We start from the raw sequence: 14,711 nt of genomic DNA, 5'->3' as shown, positions 1-14,711 counted from the left end.
TTAATCACATAAATCGGAGTTATAACAAGGGAGATATGACTTTTTGAAGTCGTTCGAAAAGTGTAGAAATTTACGGCGAGAGTCCACCAAAATTTGGTGCACCGGTGAGGCATCGCGGTCCGCTGGACCTAGGGCAATGTCATCGCCACCTGGGTGAGGCCTTGCGCTCGCCCGGTGGTGGTTCTGCCACTCGCCTTCTTTAAATGGGCGTATCTTTCAATTTGGAATGAGTTACACGATGCGTAATAAATGATTTTAGGGTAAGAGAAGCTAATCTATCCAAATAACCTATTTATTTCATGAGATTCAAAAATTTTAATGGTTAAAATCTATTTTATTTATTTATTTACTATTTATAGTAAATTTTAGTTTAAGTATTGTTCTTCATCATTTAAACTTTAAGATTAATATCTAATGTGAAAGTACTTAGAAACAATTTGAAAAATAAGGTGGTGAAAGGTGAGATTTTGAAGGAAATGGGTTGAAAGGGGATTTGAGACTTTGCGATTGAGTTCTGAGAAGTTAATAAAGTGTTATAATCGAACCATTACCTAAGGACATCTATCTCCAAGTTGGCAAAAATCCAAGATGTTACAATAAATGGTTAAAATGTATCCTTGAGGGTCTTTGTCAGTGGAGGCACATAAGTAGAGGGCTCTTGGGGATAATTGTTAGCATTCATGGTTAGTCCATATCTCCATTTGAAATTCTGATGATTCTTCTAATTAAGATCATACGTATTATATTTAGGTGCACGCAATGGTTGTTGATAAGCGTAATCTCCCATATAATAGTCACACATCATCCTAACCAGTGGAACATTAGATACCTCATATTTCTCATAAATAGGTCGATTCTCAATCATAGTTCTAAGTAATTTATGAGACATAAGGTGTTTCCTAGCATAGTGATTTGACAACCCCTCAACTAGTATCCCATTTCTTAGAAGTTGATTAGAGTAATTTCATGTCCACTCATGCATGAACATGATAAAACCCTAATTCTACACCAAATCCTAAAAATTAAAATCAAATTCCTACATGAAATTAAGAGAATGTGATTAAGAAAATAGTAAGGAAGGAGGTTATCAAATGAGAAGAACTAGAAAGTTCCTACAAAATAGAAACAACAAACTAAAGTTATTCAAAAAATCTGAAACAAAAAAACCATAAAAAAATTCTAAAAACAATAGAAAAATGAAAACTTAGGTTAGGAAAATTTAGAAAAAATAGAAAAACCTAACCTAAAATAAAAATTAAACCAAAAAAACCTAGACCTATTGTGTTCAACATTACTCCCCGGTAATGGTGCCAAAAACTTGATACAACTGAGGGATTGCACAACCCTAAGTGTAGGGCTATGAAGTATTACATTCTCAATAAGAATGAGGTTGATCCACAAGAAGTGTGAAACATAACTAGAACTAGTTTAAATTAAATGGTTTTTCTGGATTTTAATCCAACGAATAGATGAAGGTAAAAATAATTAATAAAAAACAAGGAACTAGGGATCCACTTCTAGCAATTATAATATATAGTTCATCGATTCATCTTTTATAACTAAACTAGAATTGAATTCCATTTCATTAAAATTGAAAGATCAAATAGTTAAACCAATCTCAACATTCAATAATATATTATTTCAATTGAACTATTCTCTCATGAAGCACTCGAACATCGATCACGGGGAATTCAAAGCATCAATTAGACCCAATTTATCATGAATTTTCATGGAAAAAGTGATGTAATAGAGGTGATAAATATGCAATATTTAAGCACTAATAGTGGCCCGACCTCCAGGCATTGCAACCCGCTTGGCCACAATTGAGGAACGTTAGGAGTGTATGGAGTAGATATTGAAGGAGATTTATTGAAGCGTCACAAGTCAGGCCTCTTGTTCTCGTCCTAAGGGTGACGATGCTTCCTCCCTCAACCTCTCGGCCTAGCCGACACTTATTGTTGAGGTGAGTTATTGGTAGCCCTTTGCATTGCCTATATTCATATGTGTCATGTTTGTGTTTAAATTCGTTGCCATAATGTATCGACATATATCATGCTATGTGTTTTGCATTGATAGGCATTTCCTTGTAAGTTTCATATGTTATAGGCGCTAGCAAAATCACATATAGGGTTTAAGTCTTGATGAATCCAATGTTTAGGAAGGATTTGTCCATTCCTGGTTGTAACTTAGAGCTATGAACATATGTCCAGGTGTATCATGAATCTATTCATAATAGTGTAGATGTAATAAAGTTGCCCAATTGACTTGAAAATCCCTTAACTTGGGTTGAGCCATGCAAATGGTTTTGATCCCCTAAGTCACCCTTTTAATATTACCCATTAGGTCAATAAATATGGACCGAATTTCCATCAGGTCATTGATAGTGAATCTCGTGAAAGAAGTAGACAAGAATTTAAGAGCCAAACCAAGTCTTGAGAATAGTTTAGATCTCCAGAATTAGCACAACTATGTGTGCAAGCAAACCGTTAAGAGTTCCTACAATCGAATTCATAACCTAGATTGTTAAACTCGAATTTAGCACAAAAAAAAAAAGACAATTTTGAGGATGAAATTATTTTAAGGGAGTTGGTTGTAATACCTCGACCCTCCAATACATGGGTATTGGTTGTATCTAGGTGTTACCAGTAAAATTTCTATCAAATTAGTCAATTGCACGTGCTTACATGCATGTATGTTCGAAGACCCGGGAATCATGAGCTGAAAACTTAAACCTAGAAACCCATAGCTTAGGTTCCATAACCTAATTGATCAAACCATATTAGATCACCAGTGGGACATGGATCCCTAGTCCGTTATCCCAAATGTCCGATCAGGTAGGACTTACCCTAAAACACATCAAATTGGATATTCAACCCGAGGGTTAACTGTAGCATGCTTTCGATCAGTCCCTAGTAATCGATCAATCAAAATCTTCGCTCAACCTCACCAAAGACTAGAACCCCAGAGTTTAGAATAGATGATGAACCACATCACTTAACCCTAAAAACTCAAGCGCAGTGACTTGAGCCCAATGTAGGACAATTTAGGCCATGTCGGTTTAAGTTGGTCCGATCAATGGCCTTCGTCGGTCTGAGCAATAACCCCCAAATTTCACTGCACTTACAATCACTGAATTTTTCTATTTTAGGCTATAAAATTCCTTGCCCCTTTTTTCTTTTCCCAAACCTAAGAGAGGGAGTGAGGGACTCAGGGAAAGAGAGTGAGAGACTGAGAATGTGATCGAGTGCGGATTATCACATCAAACCGTTATCCTCTGGATCGTACCATACAAGCTATCATGGGTCTTCCTTGGCCTGATAACCCTTGCATGGTATCGTTTCCCTAATTTCTAATAATTTGAAGCTATTAGGGTTAAGAATCTTTCTTTTTCATCTGAATCTTAAGATTTTGATGTCAAGGTTTTTTGATGCTAGTGTTTGAGGTCCCCATAAGTAATTTTTGGTGGCCTATTCTCATATGGACATCATAAAATGAAAAATCACCTGAACATTATCCTTATCTTGTGGGTTTCATGTGGATATGAATTATGACATGCCTTGGTGAGGTTATACATAATTTATGTGGATATATCATACACTTTTGTTCATGTCTTATTGCCTTGTTTTGCCTCATTGACTTTGTTTGTGCCTTGTTGGGTTATTTTATATTGTGAGCTAATTGGTGTAGACTTACCATCGATGAATTTATGATGCCCTATGTTGGCTTTGTGGGTGGAATCCCTTTGATCATATCCCTACGTGGACTTGTGCCTTATTGGCCTTATTTATGCCTTTAGCTTTGTTAGGAGGAACCCCTTATTTGAATCATATATTTTTTGGTGATGGTAAGTTCTATTAATTGTATTAGGATTGACCACTAATTGCTTAGGTTTATTAAACAAGTTGTTTGTGAATCAGATTAAGAAAGGTTGGATTAATCATGCATCCATAGTACTTGTGCATTATCAAGTAGCTAGAAGTTGTGGTAACACGTACTCAGTTTACTTTCACTAGCTCCTAGCTCCTAGTCCATTGTTCAATTGTCTCTTTGTGTGCTAGCTATTTTGAGTATGTACTCAGTTTACTTTTGTTAGCATCTAGTTACTTTTGTTGTGAGATAGATATTGTGGTAGGACGTACCTTTGGTTGAAGTTTTGCTGGTTTCTAGCTACTATTACTATTGTGAGTGAGTAGTCATTGATAAGGCATGTACATAGAGGTATTTTCACATGTGGCTCTGCCCAAAAGCTAGCTGGATGTGCATCCCCAGGTCGATGTGCATTCATACATCCATGCATTTAAATAAGATTGTATTGTTGATTATTGTGTTGTACATTTTCATTTATGAAACTATACCTAATTGATATGTCATTGTGTAATATTGGATGGATTTCTCACTGAGTTGGCCACTCATGACTCGAATTCAAAAGTTAATAATTGATGCAAGTAGATGGACTTGTGGAGTTCGATAACGTTCAAGTGGAGCTCGAAGGAGAGTTAGGAGATCAAAGTGGCTCAGCGTTAGTTTGGCTAGGCTTCAAGAGCCTAAGCTAATAAACTCTTAATTTATCTTTTATATTTATATGTCTCATACATTGGGAGTATGTTTATGATTTGTGGAGGTCCCTATGGGTGCCCTTTGGATTAGTACAATTTTACTTGGATATTCGCCTATTAACTTAGTGGTTTAGTTATCCATACTTATCTTTGGTTATCCGTTAAATTAATATGTGCTACTCTGATTAACTTTGTGTATGGGATGAAGTTAGTCCAACCGCGTACAAACGTGGAAAATACCCCTATGTGTGGCATTCCAAGGCGACACTCAAGTTTGCACAGCTGGAGCTTCATACTCAAGCGACAAAAACTGGGGTGTCATCAGCACCGGTGCCAATGCACATGACCGTCATAGTGTTAACACTCTCAAATTCAAAATTCAAGTCTCCATACTTGGGTGTCTGGTTTTGGAGCTTTACATCTTTGGCAATGGAGAGATGACAATAATATCATGGTTTTCATTGGTTATGGCATTGAAAATGTAATTTCGACGTAGATAATCATTGTTCTTCTATTTCGATTGATCCAAGGATCATGTTGGTTCATTTGTCTCAAGGGATGGTGCAAAATATTTGATAACATAAATCAACTTAAGGGTAGTGAGATAGAACTCTATTTTCTACTGCAATCTCCCGAAGTTCCTCCCATAAAAAATCTTGATTTTAAGATCCTAAGAAATAGTAACCATAGTGCCGAGATATTTTAGAGAGAAATTTATCTTTAAATTGTTAGTTCTAATATACTGAGATATAGCAGAAAATCAAAAATATTAAAATCAGAAATAATAAAAGAAGAATCTAGAGAGTGGGGGCACGTTATAGTCATTGTCTTAAAGACATATTTGCCCCCACAAGAAGATTCATGATGCACTAGGTTCTAGAAAGCCTTTCCCCAGGATATAACATCTCTCTTCCAAGATGAATGGTGTTGATCAGGTGTAATCACGATCTCAACCACATGAACCTAAGAATGCTCGCCCAAACAAAAGTTGTAGAAAGAATGTTCGCAAATCCCAAGTGTAAGACTGTGAAGTAGTAATAATTTAGTAGACTCAGGTCAATCCACATGCACTAATTATGGGCTAAGAACATAAAAGGGTTGATCTATTTCTATAATTAAGAATCTAGTGACTAGTTTATGAGAAAATAATAAACAAAAAACACTAAGGATCTAGGGATTCACTTCTAATCAATTTACAACGTACAATTCATCGATTCATCTTCAATAACTCGATTAGAACTGAATTTCAATTTATTATAATCAGAAGATAATTCACTTAAACTAATCGCAAATATCCAAAAATATATGAATTTAATTGAACGATTCTCTCATAAAGCACTCGGACATCGATTGTAAGAAATTCAAAGCATCTATTCTACCTGAAGTCTACAATATATATCAAGGAATTTTACAAATCAATTATTCTCTAATCAAGCCTAGTAATTGTCTTTCAAAACATCTGATGTACCTGGAGTTCCCAATGAATCCATAAATAAACAACTCAAAAGCTCTTAAAGTAAATTCAAATATAAATTAATTAAATAATCATAATGAAATCCAATGTATGAATCAAACGAATAAGAACATTATAAATCAATTAAAAAGTTTTACCCCTCAATCTTAGCTAAGAGATTAGCTACACATATTTATATCTATAAATAAAAAATAAAGAAAACAACTAAGAAACTGAAGATTGGAGAAGAAGGAAGGTGTCGTTGGCGCTCCACCTTCTCTCTCTCTCTCTCTCTCTCTCTCTCTCTCTCTCTCTCTCTTCCCCTAGATCTCTCTCAAATGTGATTAAAGAGCCTCCTTATATAGAAGATTGCCAATCGACCTTGGGGTTCTAGAGAATTTTATCAATTTCCATAAAATCATGCTTTTGAATCCAGCGTCGCACGGTGCCACCTTGGATATTGCGGAGTCATTTCCTAAATTTTCTAGATTTTGACTTTCTGATTATGAATTTTTGAATTTTGAATTTTTGGTCCTAAAATTTTGAATTTCATTTATCATCTTCATTTCTTCACTTCTCTTCAAACGTGGTTCGTCAATCTTCTTCCTTGATTCCACCGAATGCTTGATCATCATCTTTTGAGCTTCAATTCTCCAAGTCTTCAACTTTACTCTTTTTTTACTTTAAATCTTCAGTTTAAGCAAAGATTTGGTCTTGGATTTCAAATCTCTCCTTGCACATGAAACGCACATAATTAAGACTAATTAACTTGATATATATAATAAAAACAATATAAAATAATGGATAAATATGCAATATTTAGGCATTATCACACCCTCAACCATCTTTTTGCTAGTCCCATGAGCAAAATAAGCGAAACTTATCTCCAAAGCCCGAGTTTAAATATTTCATTTGGAAGAGTAAATTCTGTAAATTCATATAATTCTTCAAGTTATCTAAATAATAGAATTCCAAGGCACACAGTTTTCAAAATAACATCTCCCTAGATTCTTGTACTTAGTAAACAACCTAATTGACTTCAAATCATTAATCCGTCAGTAGAAATAAATTCTAAACATTGAGTTCTATGAATGCACAATGAAATCTAAACTTAACATAAATAGGGGTTTAGTCTTCTAAAGTATTGTTAACACTCACACTCACTAAGAGTGGTCAGATCAACCTAAGAACTAAACCAAAACCTACCTTACTCTTCAATGTGATTTTTCCTTTTTTTTTTTCTTAAGATCATCAATGGCTTGCACGCTATTATATTTCTCTTTCTTTCTTTCAATTCTTCTTTTTTTCATTCTTTTCATGAATAATTTTTCTTCTTTTTAAACTTTTTTCCAATAGGTAGCCCTTTTTGATGTACCTATTTTTTTTACTAGTTCTCTCTCTCTTTTTTCTCTTGAAGATGATGGACAAGTTCCCCAAGCTTGGTTCCTAACACTCTTCATAATCATCAAGTTAACATTACAATATCAAACTTAAACCCTAAAAGTGGTAGTTAGATGTGAACTATGAAAATTCATAACTCATCAATGTTTACAATTTTTCATTTAAAAATTAATAAAATTAACTCTGTTGAGACATAAAAAAATAAAAAATAAAAAGTGTAAACAAAGATCAAGATGTTATGAATGAAGAACAAGTTGAAGAAGTTTTAAAGGAACAAGTTGTGTTGCGTTACCTGCGCATAGGATGTTGGTTGCGCGGGACCGCGCAACACTAATAATGGTTGCGCAAGTCGGTGCAACATCAATCTGATAATGAAGGTTCAAAAGAATGAGACACTATTCAAGGTGGGCCCCATGGCACAAAAATTGAGGGTTCGCATGTGTGGAGGCTTATAAATACCCCACTCCCCCTCTCATTTGCACGACGACAACAACAAAGAAGATCAGAGCTCCGGAGAAGACGAAGACTCCGAAAGTATTATGAAGAAGAAGAAGCAGAAGAAGACACCAGTGGGTCTTTTACCCATTGTGTCAGACCGCGCAACAAGATGTTGTTGCATGGACCTGCACGTGGGTCATTACAAAAAGTCCAAATGCTGCTAAATTATTCAAGTGTTTCTTCGATTCAAACTTATGTCTTGGATAATTTGAAGAAGAAGATACAGGATATTCACATCCGCACAACGCTTCTCTTGTCGAGATGAACGAATTGCAAGCCAAAATGCTGTCGGATTTCATATTCAAATCTATTTTTTATATACTTGTATTTCATACATTTTATCTTAGAATCAAGGGATAAGATGATGTAAACGAACTCAAAATCAATAAAATATTTTGTAATGATTATTCTCTTATTCTTTCTTTGTTAGAATTTTCCAAATTAAATACCTTTCGTTTCTTGTCGAAACAAAATGGCGACTCTGTTGGGGATTTCGTATACATGGCAAGAACTAGTCAAGGTCCACCACCAAATGTTGATGAGCGCATGGCTGAAATGGCACAAACTTAAAGGACGTTAATGGAAGAATGTCAGAGTCATCGAGAAGCCTTGGAAACTCTCACCCACAACATAGCTCAAGTTGTGGCTCCACCAATGATGACTACAACGAACGGACTTGAGCAACAGACAGAAGGTTCGCAATTGCCAAGAGCAGGATCACACAGTTCTGCCCTCGCTAAGAGGGCGATAACCCAAGAGGAAATGAGGCAAGTGGTTACAGAGATAGTCAGGGAACGAGAATATACTGAGAGATTTTGTTAAAGGACGTCGTATCCAAGAGAAGTTGAAGACATACCATTTTCGGCTAATTTCAAACATCCTGACTTCCAAAAAATTCAACGGGGATGGGTCTCCAGAAGAACACCTCATGCACTTTATTACCACAATGGGTAATTTCTCTAACATCTCACAATACTACTTGCGATTGTTTAGCTCTTATTTAAAAGGAAAAGCATTCCAATAGTATTCCAATTTGGCACCGGAGTCAATACAAACTTGGGAGCAGATGCAAGACGTTTTTATGTCAAACTTCTTCTCATCAGATCGTGATGTTAGTATTATAGAACTAGCTTCTGTACGGCAAAGAGAAAACGAACCCATGGAGAAATTCATCGATAGGTGGAAAACTTTGGGAGCTTTGCGTAGACAGTTACCTAAAGATAAGGAACAGGTGAAGATGTGTTTAAATTCCATGGAAACAGGAATTGTGCTTGGACTCACAAGCGCCAACATAGGGACCTTCTGAGACCTCACTGCAAAGGCACATGCACTGGAGTTAATGGCTAGCAAAATGCCAGCGTTATAATAGAAAGAAGAGGGCCAAATAGATCAATAGTAAATGTTATTGATTAGGAAAAGAAAAGAGACACATTTCGTAATAGACGAGAAATAAGGAGAAGAGAAAACTCGGAACGATATAAAGGCCGTGCAAATGATAAACGACCTCGATTATATGACTCTCACAAAGGATATATTTTTGAAAAAGAAGATGTTTTACCGATGATAGAACAATTATTAACTGTTAGAACTATCAAGTTACCTCAGCCCAAATATCTAGAGGAAGTTGAGATGACGAAAGAAAAGAATTATTGTCAATACCATCATTTCCTGGGGCATCCTACAAAAGACTGCTTCGCATTGAAAGATATGTTACAGAAAATGATAAAGCAAGGTGAGATAGTAATAAAAAAAAGGGTGTAAAGCAAGATAGAAAAGTAACTATAAACATGGCATCTGCAAGAGATCCATCAAAGATATGGAAAGATAAAGGAAAAACTGTCATGACAAGAAGATCACCATCTGCTATATCCCCTTTAACAAGTTCTGTTGAAAATATTCATTATTATTATTCACAACTTCCTGAGTCATTTACTAAAAAGATTAGTCCAAACGGCCTGGTTTCTATTTGCCAAAGAAAAGACGAATTAGTCAAAGAAATCATCAGTCAATGGAGAATTCTGGGGGCATCATGCCTACAAATTACGGAAGAAGAAGAACAAGTCAAGCTATGTATAAAAGGCATAAGACCAGAAATTGCAATGGGTCTTATTGGTCCGAATATACAGACCTTTCAAGATCTAATCGTAAAATCTTGTAATCTAGAAAAGCTTAGTATAAAGATGTTCAATTTCTATAAGAGTTGGTTATTTCACGATTCTGAAAGGACTTCAACTGATGATGTCAAGGGACAAAGAACAATGAAGAACTATCAAGTTGAACAAAGAAACTCTAATGAAGGAAATATGACAGTTCTACAATGGAGAAAATAAAGAAAAGATTCGGTCAATTTAAGAATTACGAAAAGCATTCATTTGAAGAAGACGATATACTTCCCATGATGAATCAGTTATTGGTTACATGGAAAATCAAACTACCATGGCCAAAGCGTCTAAAGGAAATGAAGAAAACAAGAGAAAATGATTATTGCTATTATCATCATTTTCTTGGACATCGAACAGAGAATTTCTTCATCTTGAAGAAAGTCTTACTGGAAGTTATGGATAGTGGTGAAATAGTCATAAGGAAAATATATGATATAAGAGTGGAAGTAATGGCACGCAATCCCGATTGAAGACGGTCATGATTATTTGAAAGAAAAGTATAACGCCCCAAATTTCGAGGGTCGAGCAAAGCTCAACTCCCGAGATCCAACGCATCATTTATGCAACATAGATAATAATGTTTAAATGTTATCCATATTAGTGAATTAAACAAGAGAGGGATTATACTAAATCAGTATATCATACTCCAAAGTTAATGTAATTAAGCAAGTGGAAGACTGAGATAGATATATAAAGTATATACGTGTTTTACAACCTCCAGAGTATGAGTATATTACCGGGCTAAATATATATATGTTTTATTTCAAAATATACAAAATGTCCAAAATGTAAATGTCTGACTAATCCATATAACCCTATGATCCTGTCGACTCAATACAAGGTTTAGGAAGACTTGCCCGATAACTGAACGTAGAAAAATTCTTCCTCCTCATTTATGAAGTCCAACTCCTCAGGATATCCTTCTCTATCCCCTGCATCTACAACAGAGTCTGATTGGTGTTTTAAAACACCATCCCAGAGTGAGAGTGAGTGATTAACTCAGTGGTACTATAAGGCAAAGGTTAATATGTTATCAATTCAATCAAACAGTAATGATAAAGCAATACAACAATCATGGATGGTATGCTGTAATGATGCATGTCTTCGCACGAAGCTCCCTCACAGGCAACTCTGTCAACAATTTGTGCATGACAGCCTCCCTAAACGTGCACTTCCACGCCAAAGCACATGTAATACGGTGCATGGTCGTGTTAGTCAAGTACTTAATTAGGCTTATTCATACAGCAGATTCGGAAAGCTAAGGTACCTCCCTTTACATCATTAACCTAAATGGGGATCCATCTAGGGTCGTCAATTCTATTTAATCACATACGATAGGCAAGTTGTAGGGCATCACCCCTAATGAAAGTAGTGAATAGGTAAATTCAAGAGTTTATACTCAAGGTCACTATAGGGAGGCTCGTCACCTCAGCGTAGGCCGACAGCTCGAATACAGTGTCTCATACCACCGTATTCGACTCACGAGTTTTGGGTTGCTCACTGGTCACTAGAAGAGGCTTGTCACCCCAGCGTAGGCCAACAACTTGACCATAGTGTCCCATACCACCATGCCCGGCTCATGAGTCTTAGTGGATCGTGGTACCATAGTTGAAACGGGTCTTTACATTGATAGGCAGTACCTTAGATTTAAGCAGTAGTGTCCATACATGGTAAACACATAATAGGCCAATCGGTTTATTAGACAAGTTCAATTGGTACGAGCGCACGCTGAATTAATTGACATGGAGCGCATAAGCACTCCACGTAGCCTAACCACTATCGACAATCATCGTACGACCCGGATTCACCGAATGTATCAAATAGGGCGAGACTAATTCGGCCACCTAAACAGGAATTATTACCGATTGCCTGGACTACGTTGTAGTCCCAATCTAACTCAGATACAATGAATAGATGCATGTGGTAAGCATATCAGCATTTAACAACATTCCAAATACAACTCTCATTTGAGCATTTCATCGAACACATTGAACATGGTACCAAATATTTCATTTCATCCATAAATTTACGTAGTCGAAATTAAGATTACACGAAGGAAACTATACATATAGATAAGGTAATTGAGAATCCTATCTCAATACTCTTATTAAGTACAATTCATCAACAATTTCCCATTCAGACATTTTATCAAACACTTAAACTACACATTACTAAATTCATAGACTAGATGAGTTACGACATGAACTATAGCAATTCATTACACAACATCAGTTGTAAAGCATATAACAAATATGGATCTTAGATTAGAAATCATGACAAGCACAAATCACAATCTCATATTCATTCAAACATTTCAACAAACACATGGAATGCATCGTCACACATGTATAATTTATTAAAAACATCATAACTAAGATCATATGGCAGCAATCAATTCAGACATAAATTATTGTTGACATTGAAAGCCTTGAAAACTATAACCTAAATGTTTATAGTCCGCACCTTTCGTCGAAATACTCATTTCAAACTTGGTTCGAATCCTACGTTCCCGAATACAGAACAACGGGTACCTAAACATTGAAATAGGTTAGCTATTTCATCGATTACTCTATTTGGATTCCTAAATCAAGATTAGGGTTAGGATTTCTTACCCAAATCGTAGTTGAAATGGTTCGCATAGCAATGGTGGGGAGGTGAATCAGCACATGAAGTAGTGTGCGTGAATCCCAACAACGATCTCCCGAACTCTCTCTCTTCTCCTCACTCTTTTCTCCTCCTTTCTCTCTTCTCTCTCATAGGGTTAGAGAAATTCATATGGAAAGGGAATGGGGTGGTTTAAGACCTTTAAATAGGCCCAGAACTGACGTCAATGGCCCCATGGCCATGGTATACTTAGGTTATAACCAAAAGGAAGGTCCCTGTTTCGGCAAGACGGGGCTCATTTGGAGGTCCATTACTCACCTACGGCATGGAGCAAGTTCCCTGACCATGGATCTAATCTAAGTTATGATTTTGGTACGATTGGATTAGCGGATCGACCGAGGTGGACCTATATCAGATCAACGGTCGTTGTCACTCGATCAGGGCCACAAGTATACCGATATGTGCAAGAAAATTTTCCTGATCCATGGGTGAAGTTCGGTCTAAAATTGACGGTTTGAAATCTTCAATTTTGCATGTAAGCGAACGACCCAATTTACTTAAGCTTCGTTACGTTTTCTAAAGATATTCGCATTTCTCACACACTTTGCTCAAGGCTCAAGTTGTGTGTTTTTGGATATTATTTGGGCTCGGTTCCCACGATGGTTATTAAGCCCAATAAGACGGTCATAATCCTATAGTTTCACAGTCATCAGACTTTTGACATGCAGTCCAGTTCTGATACAGAGTTTCAATGTGCTCCCCAGAGCAACTGGCTTTTAGGATTACTCCTAGGTTTTTAAGTAGTGTTGTGCTAGTGATTCTGACGATTTTGGGTCTTGGCATTTTTATAGATAGTGGTTTGAGCCAAATCCATCAATTTTTTAGTTTAGTACTTAATTAATTTTCGTTTAATTGTTATAGAATACGGTCCTTAGGGATTTTACCTGAGGTGGTACTTGGGCCTTGTACGAATTTTTTCGAGACGTTACAATCTACCCTCTTAAAGAAAAATTTTGTCTCCAAAATTAGTACCTTTTCATAGTCCTCGAGGATCTGAGGGTAGTTCTTACGGACCTCGGCTTCTGTTTTCCAAGTAGCCTCTTCCTCAATGTGTTGCATCCACAGTACCTTCACAAGCGGGATAACCTTGCTACGTAGCACTTGTTCCTTCCTATCAAGAATACGTGTTGGTCGCAGTACATAAGTAACATCTTCACTCAACTATACTTGCTTTCATTTGATAATATGGGAAAGGTCAGAAATATATTTCTTCAACATTGATACGTGGAATATGTTGTGCACACCCGCGAGTGGTGTGGGCAAGGCAAGACGGTATGCTACCACACCCACTCGGTCTAGAATCTGAAATGGGCTAATGAATCTCGGTGTGAGTTTTCCCTTCTTGTCAAAACGAAGTACTCCCTTCATTAGGGAAACCTTAAGGAATATGTGGGCTCCCACTTCGAATTCTAGTTGTCGCCGTCTAGTATCGGTGTAACTCTTTTGTCTACTCTATGCTGTAAGAAGTCGGCGCCTGATAATGTCAATATTCTCTGAGGTCGCCTGTACAAAATCTGGGCCAACCAAACTCTTCTTGCCAACTTCTGCCCAACAATGTGGTGCTCAACATGGGCACCCATACAAGGCTTCTTAGGCAGCCATACCAATGCTTGCTTGGAAGCTGTTGTTATAAGTAAACTCGGCATAGGGAAGACATTCATCCCAACTATCCTTGAAATCGAGCACACACGCTCGTAGCATATCTTCTAAAATCTAGTTTACCTGTTCATTCTGCCCATCGGTCTGTGGGTGGAACACAGTACTGAACTTCAGTTTCACTCCCATTGCTTCCTGGACTCGAGTCCAGAAAATGGATGTGAATCGCGTGTCTTAATCCGACACAATCTCCATAGGCACTCCATGAAGCCATACAATCTCCTTGATGTACAACTTGGCTAAATCATCTGCGGAGTTAGAAATTCTGATCGGGAGGAAATGGGCTAATTTCGTCAATCGGTCCACAATCACCCAAATGGA

Source organism: Magnolia sinica, chromosome 9, assembly GCF_029962835.1.
Source record: "Magnolia sinica isolate HGM2019 chromosome 9, MsV1, whole genome shotgun sequence".
NCBI classification, from domain to species: Eukaryota; Viridiplantae; Streptophyta; class Magnoliopsida; order Magnoliales; family Magnoliaceae; genus Magnolia; species Magnolia sinica.
This window is presented reverse-complemented; position numbering follows the sequence as displayed.